Here is an 18,620-nt window from a genome sequence, read left to right on the forward strand (position 1 = left end):
GCTTCCTCGGAAATTTGCCAAAAACTATCCCATTCATTTCGAATGGGAAAAGTTCCCATTCACTTCCAATGGGATTTCCAATGGAATTTACATTGCATTGATGCCATTGACGGCCATGCATGTCGAATCTACTGATGCCAATGTACTTGGATTCAATTGACTATATGGATGTCGATGCCATTGACGGCCATGGACGTCCAAAATTTTTCCCATTCATTTTCAATGGGGAAAAAACAAAATTTCCCCAAATCAACAGAAAATGACCAGATATCAATAGGACGTGTCCCCCAAACTTCCCCAATTCCATTGACGCTTATGAAGGGTGCCACCATTGACTTCCATGGACGTCCAAAAATTTTCCCATTCATTTTCAATGGGGAAAAAACTAAATTTCTCCAAATCAACAGAAAATGACCAGATATCAATAGGACGTATATCCCAAACGTCCCCAACTCCATTGACGCTTATGGAGGGTGCTGCCATTGACGTCCATGGACGTCCAAAATTTTTCCCATTCATTTTCAATGGGAAATTTTTTTTTTTCCCCATATCAACAGAAAATGACTAGATATCAATAGGACGTGTCCCCCAAATGTCCCCGATTGCATTGCTGCTTATGGAGGGTGATGCCATTGACGTCCAGGGACGTCCAAACTTCCCATTCATTTCCAATGGCATTTCTTCATGTTTGTTCATTCTTTTGATGCCAATGTACTTGGATTCCATTGACGCTTAAGTAAGTTGACACCATTGACGTCCATGGACGTCCAAAATTTTTCCCATTCATTTTCAATGGGAAATTTTTTTTTTCCCCCAAATCAACAGAAAATGACTAGATATCAATAGGACGTTTCCCCCAAAATGTGCCCGATTGCATTGCTGCTTATGGAGGGTGATGCCATTGACGTCCACGGACGTCCAAACTTCCCATTAATTTCCAATGGCATTTCTTCATGTTTGTTCATTCTATTGATGCCAATGTACTTGGATTCCATTGACGCTTATGTAAGTTGATACCATTGACGTCCATGGACGTCCAAAATTTTTCCCATTCATTTTCAATGGGAAATTTTTTTTTTCCCCAAATCAACAGAAAATGACTAGATATCATTAGGACGTGTCCCCCAAATGTCCCCGATTGCATTGCCGCTTATGGGGGGTGATGCCATTGACGTCCATGGACGTCCAAACTTCCCATTCATTTCCAAAGGCATTTCTTCATGTTTGTTCATTCTATTGATGCCAATGTACTTGGATTCCATTGACGCTTATGTAAGTTGATACCATTGACGTCCATGGACGTCAAAAATTTTTCCCATTCATTTTCAATGGGATTTTTTTTTTTTTTCCCAAATCAACAGAAAATGACTAGATATCATTAGGACGTGTCCCCCAAATGTCCCCGATTGCATTGCCGCTTATGGAGGGTGATGCCATTGACGTTCATGGACGTCCAAACTTCCCATTCATTTCCAATGGCATTTCTTCATGTTTGTTCATTTTATTGATGCCAATGTACTTGGATTCCATTGACGCTTATGTCAGTTGATACCATTGACGTCCATGGACGTCCAAAATTTTTCCCATTCATATTCAATGGGAATTTTTTTTTTTTCCCCAAATCAACAGAAAATGACTAGATATCATTAGGACGTGTCCCCCAAATGTCCCCGATTGCATTGCCGCTTATGGAGGGTGATGCCATTGACGTTCATGGACGTCCAAACTTCCCATTAATTCCAATGGCATTTCTTCATGTTTGTTCATTCTATTGATGCCAATGTACTTGGATTCCATTGACGCTTATGTAAGTTGATACCATTGACGTCCATGGACGTCCAAAATTTTTCCCATTCATTTTCAATGGGAATTTTTTTTTTTTTTCCCAAATCAACAGAAAATGACTAAATATCATTAGGACGTGTCCCCCAAATGTCCCTGATTGGATTGCCGCTTATGGAGGGTGATGCCATTGACGGCCATGGACGTCCAATTCTCCCAATCTTTTCTAATGGCTTTTACTTTGTTTAGTGCCATTGACTGGCATTATGGTCCATTCTATTGATAGACCTGAGTGGGGCTAAGATTTGTATCTCCACAGAGGAAAGACCAAGGTGTGTAATTTCTCCCGAAATTGCAGTTTCTAGTTATTATTATTATTATTATTCAATAATTCTCCGCGTTTTTTTGAGCCAACGCACAGCCCAAACCGTAGCACCGATCGGCACCGTTGAAGTATCGGCACGACCGGATTTTTCGCGTGACGATGGGAATTTTTCAAACCGCCACGAAAAATTTTCCGTTCGCCCGTAAACGGCAATTTTCCGAAAAATAAAAAAAGTTTCAAAATGTATCTAGTCCTACAATTTTTGACCAAATCACATAATTTGGGCATCAAAAATTCCGGGACGGTGAGGGGCATAAAAGTTGTATACAGAATTTGGCAAAAATTTACGGTTCCCCGGAAATTTGCCAAAAACTTTCCTATTCATTTTGAATGGAAAAAAAACGCGCGCTTCACAGCCCGAACCGTTAGACCGATCGGCACCGTTCAAGTATCGGCACGACCGGAATTTTCGCGTGACACAGGAAACTTTACAAATGGCCCCGAAAATTTTTCCGTTCGTCCGTAAACGGCAATTTTCCGTGAAAAAAAAAAAAGTTTCAAAATGTATCTAGTCCTACAATTTTTGACCAAATCACATAATTTGGGCATCAAAAATTCCGGGACGGTGAGGGGCATAAAAGTTGTATACAGAATTTGGAAAAAAATTACGCTTCCTCGGAAATTTGCCAAAAACTATCCCATTCATTTCGAATGGGAAAAGTCCCATTCACTTCCAATGGGATTTCCAATGGAATTTACATTGCATTGATGCCATTGACGGCCATGCATGTCGAATCTACTGATGCCAATGTACTTGGATTCAATTGATTATATGGATGTCGATGCCATTGACTGCCATGGACGTCCAAAATTTTTCCAATTCATTTTCAATGGGGAAAAAACAAAATTACCCCAAATCAACAGAAAATGACCAGATATCAATAGGACGTGTCCCCCAAACTTCCCCAATTCCATTGACGCTTATGAAGGGTGCCGCCATTGACTTACATGGACGTCCAAAATTTTTCCCATTCATTTTCAATGGGGAAAAAACTACATTTCTCCAAATCAACAGAAAATGACCAGATATCAATAGGACGTATACCCCAAACGTCCCCAACTCCATTGACGCTTATGGGGGGTGCTGCCATTGACGTCCATGGACGTCCAAAATTTTACCCATTCATTTTCAATGGGAATTTTTTTTTTTCCCCCAAAATCAACAAAAAATGACTAGATATCATTAGGACGTGTCCCCCAAATGTCCCCGATTGCATTGCCGCTTATGGAGGGTGATGCCATTGACGTCCATGGACGTCCAAAATTTCCATTCATTTCCAATGGCATTTCTTCATGTTTGTTCATTCTATTGATGCCAAAGTACTTGGATTCCATTGACGCTTATGTAAGTTGATACCATTGACGTCCATGGACGTCCAAAATTTTTCCCATTCATTTTCAATGGGAATTTTTTTTTTTTTCCCCAAATCAACAGAAAATGACTGGATATCATTAGGACGTGTCCCCCAAATGTCCCCGATTGCATTGCCGCTTACGGAGGGTGATGCCATTGACGTTCATGGACGTCCAAACTTCCCATTTATTTCCAATGGCATTTCTTCATGTTTGTTCATTCTATTGATGCCAATGTACTTGGATTCCATTGACGCTTATGTAAGTTGATACCATTGACGTCCATGGACGTCCAAAATTTTTCCCATTCATTTTCAATGGGAATTTTTTTTTTTTTCCCCAAATCAACAGAAAATGACTAGATATCAATAGGACGTTTCCCCCAAATGTGCCCGATTGCATTGCTGCTTATGGAGGGTGATGCCATTGACGTCCACGGACGTCCAAACTTCCCATTAATTTCCAATGGCATTTCTTCATGTTTGTTCATTCTATTGATGCCAATGTACTTGGATTCCATTGACGCTTATGTAAGTTGATACCATTGACGTCCATGGACGTCCAAAATTTTTCCCATTCATTTTCAATGGGAAATTTTTTTTTTTCCTCAAATCAACAGAAAATGACTAGATATCATTAGGACGTGTCCCCCAAATGTCCCCGATTGCATTGCCGCTTATGGGGGGTGATGCCATAGACGTCCATGGACGTCCAAACTTCCCATTCATTTCCAAAGGCATTTCTTCATGTTTGTTCATTCTATTGATGCCAATGTACTTGGATTCCATTGACGCTTATGTAAGTTGATACCATTGACGTCCATGGACGTCCAAAATTTTTCCCATTCATTTTCAATGGGATTTTTTTTTTTTCCCCAAATCAACAGAAAATGACTAGATATCATTAGGACGTGTCCCCCAAATGTCCCCGATTGCATTGCCGCTTATGGAGGGTGATGCCATTGACGTTCATGGACGTCCAAACTTCCCATTCATTTCCAATGGCATTTCTTCATGTTTGTTCATTTTATTGATGCCAATGTACTTGGATTCCATTGACGCTTATGTAAGTTGATACCATTGACGTCCATGGACGTCCAAAATTTTTCCCATTCATTTTCAATGGGAAATTTTTTTTTTTTCCCAAATCAACAGAAAATGACTACATATCAATAGGACGTGTCCCCCAAACTTCCCCGATTCCATTAACAATTATGGAGGGTGCTGCCATTGACGGACATGGACGTCCAATTCTCCCAATCTTTTCTAATGGCTTTAACTTTGTTTAGTGCCAATGACTGGCATTATGGTCCATTCTATTGATAGACCTGAGTGGGGCTAAGATTTGTATCTCCACAGAGGAAAGACCAAGGTGTGTAATTTCTCCCGAAATTGCAGTTTCTAGTTATTATTATTATTATTATTATTATTATTCAATAATTCTCCGCGTTTTTTTGAGCCAACGCACAGCCCAAACCGTAGCACCGATCGGCACCGTTGAAGTATCGGCACGACCGGATTTTTCGCGTGACGATGGGAATTTTTCAAACCGCCACGAAAAATTTTCCGTTCGCCCGTAAACGGCAATTTTCCGAAAAATAAAAAAAGTTTCAAAATGTATCTAGTCCTACAATTTTTGACCAAATCACATAATTTGGGCATCAAAAATTCCGGGACGTTGAGGGGCATAAAAGTTGTATACAGAATTTGGCAAAAATTTACGGTTCCCCGGAAATTTGCCAAAAACTTTCCTATTCATTTTGAATGGAAAAAAAACGCGCGCTTCACAGCCCGAACCGTTAGACCGATCGGCACCGTTCAAGTATCGGCACGACCGGAATTTTCGCGTGACACAGGAAACTTTACAAATGGCCCCGAAAATTTTTCCGTTCGTCCGTAAACGGCAATTTTCCATGAAAAAAAAAAAAGTTTCAAAATGTATCTAGTCCTACAATTTTTGACCAAATCACATAATTTGGGCATCAAAAATTCCGGGACGGTGAGGGGCATAAAAGTTGTATACAGAATTTGGAAAAAAATTACGCTTCCTCGGAAATTTGCCAAAAACTATCCCATTCATTTCGAATGGGAAAAGTCCCATTCACTTCCAATGGGATTTCCATAGAATTTACATTGCATTGATGCCATTGACGGCCATGCATGTCGAATCTACTGATGCCAATGTACTTGGATTCAATTGACTATATGGATGTCGATGCCATTGACTGCCACGGACGTCCAAAATTTTTCCCATTCATTTTCAATGGGGAAAAAACAAAATTTCCCCAAATAAACAGAAAATGGCCAGATATCAATAGGACGTGTCCCCCAAACTTCCCCAATTCCATTGACGCTTATGGGGGGTGCTGCCATTGACTTCCATGGACGTCCAAAATTTTCCCCATTCATTTTCAATGGGGAAAAAACTAAATTTCTCCAAATCGACAGAAAATGACCAGATATCAATAGGACGTATACCCCAAACGTCCCCAACTCCATTGACGCTTATGGGGGGTGCTGCCATTGACATCCATGGACGTCCAAAATTTTTCCCATTCATTTTCAATGGGGAAAAAACTAAATTTCTCCAAATCGACAGAAAATGACCAGATATCAATAGGACGTATACCCCAAACGTCCCCAACTCCATTGACGCTTATGGGGGGTGCTGCCATTGACATCCATGGACGTCCAAAAATTTTCCCATTCATTTTCAATGGGAAATTTTTTTTTTCTCCCCCAAATCAACAGAAAATGACTAGATATCAATAGGACGTGTCCCCCAAATGTCCCCGATTGCATTGCTGCTTATGGAGGGTGATGCCATTGACGTCCAGGGACGTCCAAACTTCCCATACATTTCCAATGGCATTTCTTCATGTTTGTTCATTCTATTGATGCCAATGTACTTGGATTCCATTGACGCTTATGTAAGTTGACACCATTGACGTCCATGGACGTCCAAAATTTTTCCCATTCATTTTCAATGGGAAATTTTTTTTCTTCTCCCAAATCAAAAGAAAATGACTAAATATCAATAGGACGTGTCCCCCAAATGTCCCCGATTGTATTGCTGCTTATGGAGGGTGATGCCATTGACGTCCATGGACGTCCAAACTTCCCATTAATTTCTAATGGCATTTCTTCATGTTTGTTCATTCTATTGATGCCAATGTACTTGGTATCCATTGACGCTTATGTAAGTTGATACCATTGACGTCCATGGACGTCCAAAATTTTTCCCATTCATTTTCAATGGGAATTTTTTTTTTTTCCCCAAATCAACAGAAAATGACTAGATATCAATAGGACGTGTCCCCCAAATGTCCCCGATTGTATTGCTGCTTATGGAGGGTGATGCCATTGACGTCCATGGACGTCCAAACTTCCCATTAATTTCTAATGGCATTTCTTCATGTTTGTTCATTCTATTGATGCCAATGTACTTGGTATCCATTGACGCTTATGTAAGTTGATACCATTGACGTCCATGGACGTCCAAAATTTTTCCCATTCATTTTCAATGGGAATTTTTTTTTTTTCCCCAAATCAACAAAAAATGACCAGATATCAATAGGACGTGTACCCCAAATGTCCCCGATTGTATTGCTGCTTATGGAGGGTGATGCCATTGACGTCCATGGACGTCCAAACTTCCCATTAATTTCTAATGGCATTTCTTCATGTTTGTTCATTCTATTGATGCCAATGTACTTGGTATCCATTGACGCTTATGTAAGTTGATACCATTGACGTCCATGGACGTCCAAAATTTTTCCCATTCATTTTCAATGGGAATTTTTTTTTTTTGCCCAAATCAACAAAAAATGACCATATATCAATAGGACGTGTACCCCAAATGTCCCCGATTGTATTGCTGCTTATGGAGGGTGATGCCATTGAGGTCTATGGACGTCCAAACTTCCCATTAATTTCTAATGGCATTTCTTCATGTTTGTTCATTCTATTGATGCCAATGTACTTGGTATCCATTGACGCTTATGTAAGTTGATACAATTGACGTCCATGGACGTCCAAAATTTTTCCCATTCATTTTCAATGGGAATTTTTTTTTTTTCCCCAAATCAACAAAAAATGACCAGATATCAATAGGACGTGTCCCCCAAATGTCCCCGATTGTATTGCTGCTTATGGAGGGTGATGCCATTGACGTCCATGGACGTCCAAACTTCCCATTAATTTCTAATGGCATTTCTTCATGTTTGTTCATTCTATTGATGCCAATGTACTTGGTATCCATTGACGCTTATGTAAGTTGATACCATTGACGTCCATGGACGTCCAAAATTTTTCCCATTCATTTTCAATGGGAATTTTTTTTTTTTGCCCAAATCAACAAAAAATGACCAGATATCAATAGGACATGTACCCCAAATGTCCCCAATTACAATGATGCTTATGGAGGGTGCTGCCATTGACGGCCATGGACGTCCAACTCTCCCAATCTTTTCTAATGGCATTTCTTCATGTTTGTTCATTCTATTGATGCCAATGTACTTGGTATCCATTGACGCTTATGTAAGTTGATACCATTGACGTCCATGGACGTCCAAAATTTTTCCCATTCATTTTCAATGGGAATTTTTTTTTTTTGCCCAAATCAACAAAAAATGACCATATATCAATAGGACGTGTACCCCAAATGTCCCCGATTGTATTGCTGCTTATGGAGGGTGATGCCATTGACGTCTATGGACGTCCAAACTTCCCATTAATTTCTAATGGCATTTCTTCATGTTTGTTCATTCTATTGATGCCAATGTACTTGGTATCCATTGACGCTTATGTAAGTTGATACAATTGACGTCCATGGACGTCCAAAATTTTTCCCATTCATTTTCAATGGGAATTTTTTTTTTTTCCCCAAATCAACAAAAAATGACCAGATATCAATAGGACGTGTCCCCCAAATGTCCCCGATTGTATTGCTGCTTATGGAGGGTGATGCCATTGACGTCCATGGACGTCCAAACTTCCCATTAATTTCTAATGGCATTTCTTCATGTTTGTTCATTCTATTGATGCCAATGTACTTGGTATCCATTGACGCTTATGTAAGTTGATACCATTGACGTCCATGGACGTCCAAAATTTTTCCCATTCATTTTCAATGGGAATTTTTTTTTTTTGCCCAAATCAACAAAAAATGACCAGATATCAATAGGACGTGTACCCCAAATGTCCCCAATTACAATGATGCTTATGGAGGGTGCTGCCATTGACGGCCATGGACGTCCAACTCTCCCAATCTTTTCTAATAGCTTTTACTTTGTTTAGTGCCATTGACTGGCATTATGGTCCATTCTATTGATAGACCTGAGTGGGGCTAAGATTTGTATCTCCACAGAGGAAAGACCAAGGTGTAATTTCTCCCGAAATTGCAGTTTCTAGTTATTATTATTATTCAATAATTCTCCGCGTTTTTTTGAGCCAACGCACAGCCCAAACCGTAGCACCGATCGGCACCGTTGAAGTATCGGCACGACCGGATTTTTCGCGTGACGATGGGAATTTTTCAAACCGCCACGAAAAATTTTCCGTTCGCCCGTAAACGGCAATTTTCCGAAAAATAAAAAAAGTTTCAAAATGTATCTAGTCCTACAATTTTTGACCAAATCACATAATTTGGGCATCAAAAATTCCGGGACGGTGAGGGGCATAAAAGTTGTATACAGAATTTGGCAAAAATTTACGGTTCCCCGGAAATTTGCCAAAAACTTTCCTATTCATTTTGAATGGAAAAAAAACGCGCGCTTCACAGCCCGAACCGTTAGACCGATCGGCACCGTTCAAGTATCGGCACGACCGGAATTTTCGCGTGACACAGGAAACTTTACAAATGGCCCCGAAAATTTTTCCGTTCGTCCGTAAACGGCAATTTTCCGTGAAAAAAAAAAAAGTTTCAAAATGTATCTAGTCCTACAATTTTTGACCAAATCAAATAATTTGGGCATCAAAAATTCCGGGACGGTGAGGGGCATAAAAGTTGTATACAGAATTTGGAAAAAAATTACGCTTCCTCGGAAATTTGCCAAAAACTATCCCATTCATTTCGAATGGGAAAAGTCCCATTCACTTCCAATGGGATTTCCAATGGAATTTACATTGCATTGATGCCATTGACGGCCATGCATGTCGAATCTACTGATGCCAATGTACTTGGATTCAATTGACTATATAGATGTCGATGCCATTGACTGCCATGGACGTCCAAAATTTTTCCCATTCATTTTCAATGGGGAAAAAACAAAATTACCCCAAATCAACAGAAAATGACCAGATATCAATAGGACGTGTCCCCCAAACTTCCCCAATTCCATTGACGCTTATGAGGGGTGCCGCCATTGACTTACATGGACGTCCAAAATTTTTCCCATTCATTTTCAATGGGGAAAAAACTAAATTTCTCCAAATCAATAGAAAATGACCAGATATCAATAGGACCTGTCCCCCAAATGTCCCCGATTGCATTGCTGCTTATGGAGGGTGATGCCATTGACGTCCAGGGACGTCCAAACTTCCCATTTATTCCAATGGCATTTCTTCATGTTTGTTCATTTTATTGATGCCAATGTACTTGGATTCCATTGACGCATATGTAAATTGATACCATTGACGTCCATGGACGTCCAAAATTTTTCCCATTCATTTTCAATGGGAATTTTTTTTTTTTCCCCAAATCAACAGAAAATGACTAGATATCATTAGGACTTGTCCCCCAAATGTCCCCGATTGCATTGCCGCTTATGGGGGGTGATGCCATTGACGTCCATGGACGTCCAAACTTCCCAATCATTTCCAAAGCCATTTCTTCGTGTTTGTTCATTCTATTGATGCCAATGTACTTGGATTCCATTGACGCTTATGTAAGTTGATACCATTGACGTCCATGGACGTCCAAAATTTTTCCCATTCATTTTCAATGGGATTTTTTTTTTTTTCCCAAATCAACAGAAAATGACTAGATATCATTAGGACGTGTCCCCCAAATGTCCCCGATTGCATTGCCGCTTATGGAGGGTGATGCCATTGACGTTCACGGACGTCCAAACTTCCCATTCATTTCCAATGGCATTTCTTCATGTTTGTTCATTCTATTGATGCCAATGTACTTGGATTCCATTGACGCTTATGTAAGGTGATACCATTGACGTCCATGGACGTCCAAAATTTTTCCCATTCATTTTCAATGGGAATTTTTTTTTTTTTCCCAAATCAACAGAAAATGACTAGATATCATTAGGACGTGTCCCCCAAATGTCCCCGATTGCATTGCCCCTTATGGAGGGTGATGCCATTGACGTCCATGGACGTCCAAACTTCCCATTCATTTCCAATGGCATTTCTTCATGTTTGTTCATTTTATTGATGCCAATGTACTTGGATTCCATTGACGCTTATGTAAGTTGATACCATTGACGTCCATGGACGTCCAAAAATTTTCCCATTCATTTTCAATGGGGAAAAAACTACATTTCTCCAAATCAACAGAAAATGACCAGATATCAATAGGACGTATATCCCAAACGTCCCCAATTCCATTGACGCTTATGGGGGGTGCTGCCATTGACGTCCATGGACGTCCAAAATTTTACCCATTCATTTTCAATGGGAATTTTTTTTTTTTCCCCAAATCAACAGAAAATGACTAGATATCAATAGGACCTGTCCCCCAAATGTCCCCGATTGCATTGCTGCTTATGGAGGGTGATGCCATTGACGTCCAGGGACGTCCAAACTTCCCATTCATTTCCAATGGCATTTCTTCACGTTTGTTCATTCTTTTGATGCCAATGTACTTGGATTCCATTGACGCTTATGTAAGTTTATACCATTGACGTCCATGGACGTCCAAAATTTTTCCCATTCATTTTCAATGGGAAATTTTTTTTTTCCCCAAATCAACAGAAAATGACTAGATATCATTAGGACGTGTCCCCCAAATGTCCCCGATTGCATTACCGCTTATGGAGGGTGATGCCATTGAGGTCCACGGACGTCCAAACTTCCCATTAATTTCCAATGGCATTTCTTCATGTTTGTTCATTCTATTGATGCCAATGTACTTGGATTCCATTGACCCTTATGTAAGTTGATACCATTGACGTCCATGGACGTCCAAAATTTTTCCCATTCATTTTCAATGGGAATTTTTTTTTTCCCCCCAAATCAACAGAAAATGACTAGATATCATTAGGACGTGTCCCCCAAATGTCCCCGATTGCATTACCGCTTATGGGGGGTGATGCCATTGACGTCCATGGACGTCCAAACTTCCCAATCATTTCCAAAGCCATTTCTTCATGTTTGTTCATTCTATTGATGCCAATGTACTTGGATTCCATTGACGCTTATGTAAGTTGATACCATTGACGTCCATGGACGTCCAAAATTTTTCCCATTCATTTTCAATGGGATTTTTTTTTTTTTTTTCCCAAATCAACAGAAAATGACTAGATATCATTAGGACGTTTCCCCCAAATGTCCCCGATTGCATTGCCGCTTATGGAGGGTGATGCCATTGACGTTCATGGACGTCCAAACTTCCCATTCATTTCCAATGGCATTTCTTCATGTTTGTTCATTTTATTGATGCCAATGTACTTGAATTCCATTGACGCTTATGTAAGTTGATACCATTGACGTCCATGGACGTCCAAAATTTTTCCCATTCATTTTCAATGGGAAATTTTTTTTTTTTCCCAAATCAACAGAAAATGACTAGATATCATTAGGACGTGTCCCCCAAACTTCCCAATTCCATTAACAATTATGAAAGGTGCCGCCATTGACGTCCATGGACGTCCAATTCTCCCATTCATTTCTAACGGCTTTTACTTTGTTTTTTGCCAATGACTGGCATTATGATCCATTCTATTGATAGACCTGAGTGGGGCTAAGATCTGTATCTCCACAGAGGAAAGACCAAGGTGTGTAATTTCTCCCGAAATTGCAGTTTCTAGTTATTATTCATCTTATTCTCCGCGTTTTTTTGAGCCAACGCACAGCCCAAACCGTAGCACCGATCGGCACCGTTCAAGTATCGGCACGACCGGATTTTTCGCGTGACGATGGGAATTTTTCAAACCGCCACGAAAAATTTTCCGTTCGCCCGTAAACGGCAATTTTCCGGAAAAAAAAAAAAGTTTCAAAATGTATCTAGTCCTACAATTTTTGACCAAATCACATAATTTGGGTATCAAAAATTCCGGGACGGTGAGGGGCATAAAAGTTATATACAGAATTTGGGAAAAAATTACGGTTCCCCAGAAATTTGCCAAAAACTGTCCCATTCATTTCTAATGGGAGAATTTCCCATTCATTTCAATGGGATTTCCAATGGAATTTACATTGCATTGATGCCATTGACGGCCATGCATGTCGAATCTACTGATGCCAATGTACTTGGATTCAATTGACTATATGGATGTCGATGCCATTGACTGCCATGGACGTCCAAAATTTTTCCCATTCATTTTCAATGGGGAAAAAACAAAATTACCCCAAATCAACAGAAAATGACCAGATATCAATAGGACGTGTCCCCCAAACTTCCCCAATTCCATTGACGCTTATGAAGGGTGCCGCCATTGACTTACATGGACGTCCAAAATTTTTCCCATTCATTTTCAATGGGGAAAAAACTACATTTCTCCAAATCAACAGAAAATGACCAGATATCAATAGGACGTATATCCCAAACGTCCCCAATTCCATTGACGCTTATGGGGGGTGCTGCCATTGACGTCCATGGACGTCCAAAATTTTTCCCATTCATTTTCAATGGGAATTTTTTTTTTTTTCCCCAAATCAACAGAAAATGACTAGATATCAATAGGACGTTTCCCCCAAATGTGCCCGATTGCATTGCTGCTTATGGAGTGTGATGCCATTGACGTCCACGGACGTCCAAACTTCCCATTAATTTCCAATGGCATTTCTTCATGTTTGTTCATTCTATTGATGCCAATGTACTTGGATTCCATTGACGCTTATGTAAGTTGATACCATTGACGTCCATGGACGTCCAAAATTTTTCCCATTCATTTTCAATGGGAATTTTTTTTTTTTTCCCCAAATCAACAGAAAATGACTAGATATCATTAGGACGTGTCCCCCAAATGTCCCCGATTGCATTGCCGCTTATGGGGGGTGATGCCATTGACGTCCATGGACGTCCAAACTTCCCATTCATTTCCAAAGGCATTTCTTCATGTTTGTTCATTCTATTGATGCCAATGTACTTGGATTCCATTGACGCTTATGTAAGTTGATACCATTGACGTCCATGTACGTCCAAAATTTTTCCCATTCATTTTCAATGGGATTTTTTTTTTTTTTCCCAAATCAACAGAAAATGACTAGATATCATTAGGACGTGTCCCCCAAATGTCCCCGATTGCATTGCCGCTTATGGAGGGTGATGCCATTGACGTTCATGGACGTCCAAACTTCCCATTCATTTCCAATGGCATTTCTTCATGTTTGTTCATTTTATTGATGCCAATGTACTTGGATTCCATTGACGCTTATGTAAGTTGATACCATTGACGTCCATGGACGTCCAAAATTTTTCCCATTCATTTTCAATGGGAATTTTTTTTTTTTTTCCAAATCAACAGAAAATGACTAGATATCAATAGGACGTGTCCCCCAAACTTCCCCGATTCCATTAACAATTATGGAGGGTGCTGCCATTGACGGACATGGACGTCCAATTCTCCCAATCTTTTCTAATGGCTTTAACTTTGTTTAGTGCCAATGACTGGCATTATGGTCCATTCTATTGATAGGCCTGAGTGGGGCTAAGATTTGTATCTCCACAGAGGAAAGACCAAGGTGTGTAATTTCTCCCGAAATTGCAGTTTCTAGTTAAACTAGTTTTTCACATAGAAGGAATATAAGCTTAGAAGTAGTGTTGTATCACCTGTCTTTATGGTTTACTACAGTGTTTGTTCATAAATATTTTTTATTTGAAGGTGAACTCCTCCATAATTTCTACTGCTCGCGACTTTTATTTCATTTATTTTTTTCTGGATTTATTTATTTTACAGTAACTCATGATCAGTCAAGATCAAGATCAGTTTTCCATTAGGTGTTAAAATGAAGTGCATGTTTTACTTTACAAAATGTGTTTTGTTTTGTTTTGTTTTTTGCCCAAGTGTAACCTTTTAATTTTCTGTCAATTTCAACATTTAAAAGTGTGTGAAAAAGACAACTGACTTACTAGAAATAACATAGAACTTGTTTAATAGATTCAACACATGAGTAAAGTGAGATTTAAATCAAAATGCCATAGCGGTAAAAGATTTCACATAACAAACAATGTGAACAATTGTGATATCACTTATCGAACATTAACAAATGAAAAACATAGAACTATTTTTCTAATTCAATGTCCTGGGATTGTTCTTTTCGTTTGCGGTAGAGGAATACGGCAAGGACAACTGTGACAATGAAGAGTGTGGTGATAGTGACAACGATTGCAGTGACTGCCGTGGTTGTCAGCAATCGTGGACTGCTCACATTGTTGGCCAGGGGCAGTGAACAGTCCAGGTGAAGGTCACAGTGTTTGGTGCCCACCATATTTTCCACCGTCCAGTGATAGCTTCCACACTGCTGCTCGGTGATGTTGAAATGCAAGGTGGCTCCTGTGGGGTCGACAATGGCCTGTGTAGACAAGACCTTATTTCCGCTGGTCTTGGACCAGATGTAATGCAAAGGCGGGGTGCCTTGCAGAGAGCTGCATTTCAGCGTCATACTGTTGTCTTCATCCACACGGCACAGAGGCTGACTGGGTGCCTCTATGACTGTCAGGTCTAAGATCTTCTTGTCCAGTTCTGGTAACTTCTTCACCAGACAGCGGTACATCTCCGTGTCTGACAAACGTACATCTTTGATGATGATAGATGAGTCTCCATTTTGGGGATCGGCTGATGTGAAGTGGACCCTCCCCTCCATTGGTTTGTACAAATCGGAATACAAGCGGCCGCCAGTAAACCAAATGATGGGTTGCTCCTCTCGGTCTGCAGACTCGATACTCCACAAGACCTCCGTGTACTGCTGAGAGTCCTAGGTAGCTGGACACTTGACCCCCTGACGACGTAGTAGTGGTTCATTTCCTTCTGGATTTCCAGAGGGAATGCTGGACAAATGTTGAAAAACACTCCCAGGAGGACAGAAGGCCAGAGGAAGTGCCACATCATTTCTATCACTATAAAGCATAGACTTCACATCAGCAATCATGTTTTCATTATAAATGTAAAAAACAATGGAAAACACTGACGTAAGTTAAATGTATTTTACCTCGATACAAGTTTAAATGTTTTCAATCTGTCATGTTTGCACTTTAAATAAAAACTATACAATTGAGGACAGCAATTTTTTTTCCAAAGTGTTGAAATAAATGAAAACACATAAACACTGCCATCAGTAACATGTTTTTGCATGATTACAAGTATAAAAGTTATCAGTCATCTTTGCTTAGACTATCAAATTAAATTAAAAGGAAAAAAAGTTAATACTGCACTATTCAGCTTATGTGGAAACATGATCAATACAAAACACCACAATTCCAATGTCTTTCAAAACAAGTAAATAGGATTTCTTAATTGCTTAACTTTAGGAAGGAAGATGCACACCAACGACAGCAACACTTGTCTGCTTCTTTGGCGTTTGGTGTTGTAATTCATAATGAAAAAACAACTTATATCGGAAAGAGAAGATCAAAGCATCAAAGAGTTGAAAGGGACCTGTCATTGTGACGTCACGCTATTTGTTGACACATATCCGCCGCCATGACAGACGGCTTCGTGTACTGCTCTCACGTGCTCTCACCTTCAGTTAGGGTTTTGTTGTTTAAGAAAAAAGTTTTTTTTTTAAAATGCCCTGTTCAAAATTTTTCTTCCCCCAGAAAATTGAGATTTTCAGCTTTCCAATGATGTATCACACATGCATATCAGACAATTTTGAAATTTGGCCAAAATGGGGGTCTAAGAGCAGAACTTCAAGCCACCTGAGTGTTTTCCGCCATAAATAAATCGATCACGTCCACACACATCCAAGTGGTCCATTTCATTCAGGAGAATAAAATATCGCGTGAAATATGATATAAACACGCTTTTTGCTGTCAGAGGCACTTTAGGCCTTTTCTGTTACACACACAACAATGTTAATAAAGTTATATTTTATTTATTTTAATGATATTATTATTTTGTGATACAATTATACAAGTTGATCGATATTAGCTTTTTCTCTTAAATATTAAAAGGACAAAACATTATGCAGAGGTGTACTTATAATAATAAAAAAATATATAAACAAATGATACTATTTACAGTGGTTGCAGAGAGTTGGGGAGCGCGAAACATTTACGTCTTCCGGGAGGAGGACTTAACAGAAAATAATTGAGAAGCACTGGCCTAAGACAAGGTGGAGGAAATTATAAACAGTTTACATTGAATGGCAGTACTAGCACACAATCTTCAAGCTTCCACAGAGGTAAAAGAAATTCCAGTAAAATTCTCTTAAAATAACGGAAATTTATTTTAAATTATTTAGAGGCAGCTTATATGGTTGCAGGTCTGTCTTTACGTCTAGGATGCTTTTTATTCTTAATTGAGTTTGCAGGTTATAGGACACATTAAACGTGGAAGCTTTCAAATGATTTGTTTTACTTTATAATTAAAAAATACATTTGATTGGGAATGCGTCGACTTTTTATATCCACGGTATAATAATAAAATGCCAGTACCAAACTTTTTATTTTTTACACATGTTCGGTCAAAAGACAGTTTATGCATAATCCAACACTTAACACATAAACCTTTCAAATTGATAAATTTGAACAATTTGGAGATTTAAAAAAAAAAAAAGTTGTTGAATTGAGGCGACAAAAAAAGGGCAATGCAACATAAAATGGATCAAATCTTTAAGAGCAACGAAAGAGTTGAGGAGGCTTACTTATCATTAAATTTTATTTGCTCTGATGGGGAGGTTCAGGACATCTTAGCTGTCAATGTGCACTTTGGGCTTATATTTGTTCATTTATGTTAGGTTACTTATTCATTTCCTTATGATTTAAAAAAGTCAATGTTTGCGCAATCTTCAAAATATATTCCATTTCACTCTCCATAATATAAGTCATTTGTACTTATTTTTCTGATAGTATGTTACTTACATCTTTATTATATAAAAAAATTTTTTTTTTTTTTTAAGTGTTTACATTAACTTCAAGTTTTTTATACATCCTATGTTCTTAAGTAGTTAAAATTGAGATTTGGCATTTAGTATGTGAGGAAATGAGGGAAAATAAAAATTAGGAGATGGAAGTTGGGGTTAGTGCTGTTTTTGTTATCTTTTATTTTGCAAGTCATTGAAAAAATACAATTTTGAATGAAAATCTGTGTTTTTGTGTGTTCTAGAAATAACTGCTAAAAAAGTTTTCTTTACATTTCAGTAGTTTAAGAGGTCTGAAAAAAATGAAATAAATAAATAAAAGTTCTTGCTCAGTGGCGACCTTCACGTCAGAGAGTTCCGGCAAGAAATTCTAGCCACTTTCACCCCTGCTTATGAAACTAATGTTTAATAATAGCAATATAAAACAATTTAAAAAATAACTACTGCTTTGCTGCTGTGTGGGAATCTGGCCTCCTAGGGGCAGTGTGGAGCACACATGATCGAAGTCAAGATTTAATTTTATTAATTGAACTAGTTCTTCACATAGGAGGTATATAAGCTTTGAAGTAGTGTTGTATCACCCGTCTTTATGGTTTACTACAGTGTTTGTAAATATTTTTCATTTGAAGGTGAACTCCTGCTTAATTTCTACTGCTCGAGTGTTTTATTTCTTTTTTTTCTGTATTTATTTTACAGTAACTAATGATCAGTCAAGATCAAGATCAGTTTTCCATTAGGTGTTAAAATGAAGTGTATGTTTTACTTTATGAAATGTGCTTTTTTTCCCCAAGAGTAACCTTTGTTTTCTGTCAATTTCAACATTTAAAAGTGTATGAAAAAGACAACTGACGAACTAGAAATAACATAGAACTTGTTTAATAGACTCAACACATGAGTAAAGT

The sequence above is a fragment of the Corythoichthys intestinalis genome, chromosome 6 (assembly GCF_030265065.1).
Source record: "Corythoichthys intestinalis isolate RoL2023-P3 chromosome 6, ASM3026506v1, whole genome shotgun sequence".
NCBI lineage: Eukaryota > Metazoa > Chordata > Actinopteri > Syngnathiformes > Syngnathidae > Corythoichthys > Corythoichthys intestinalis.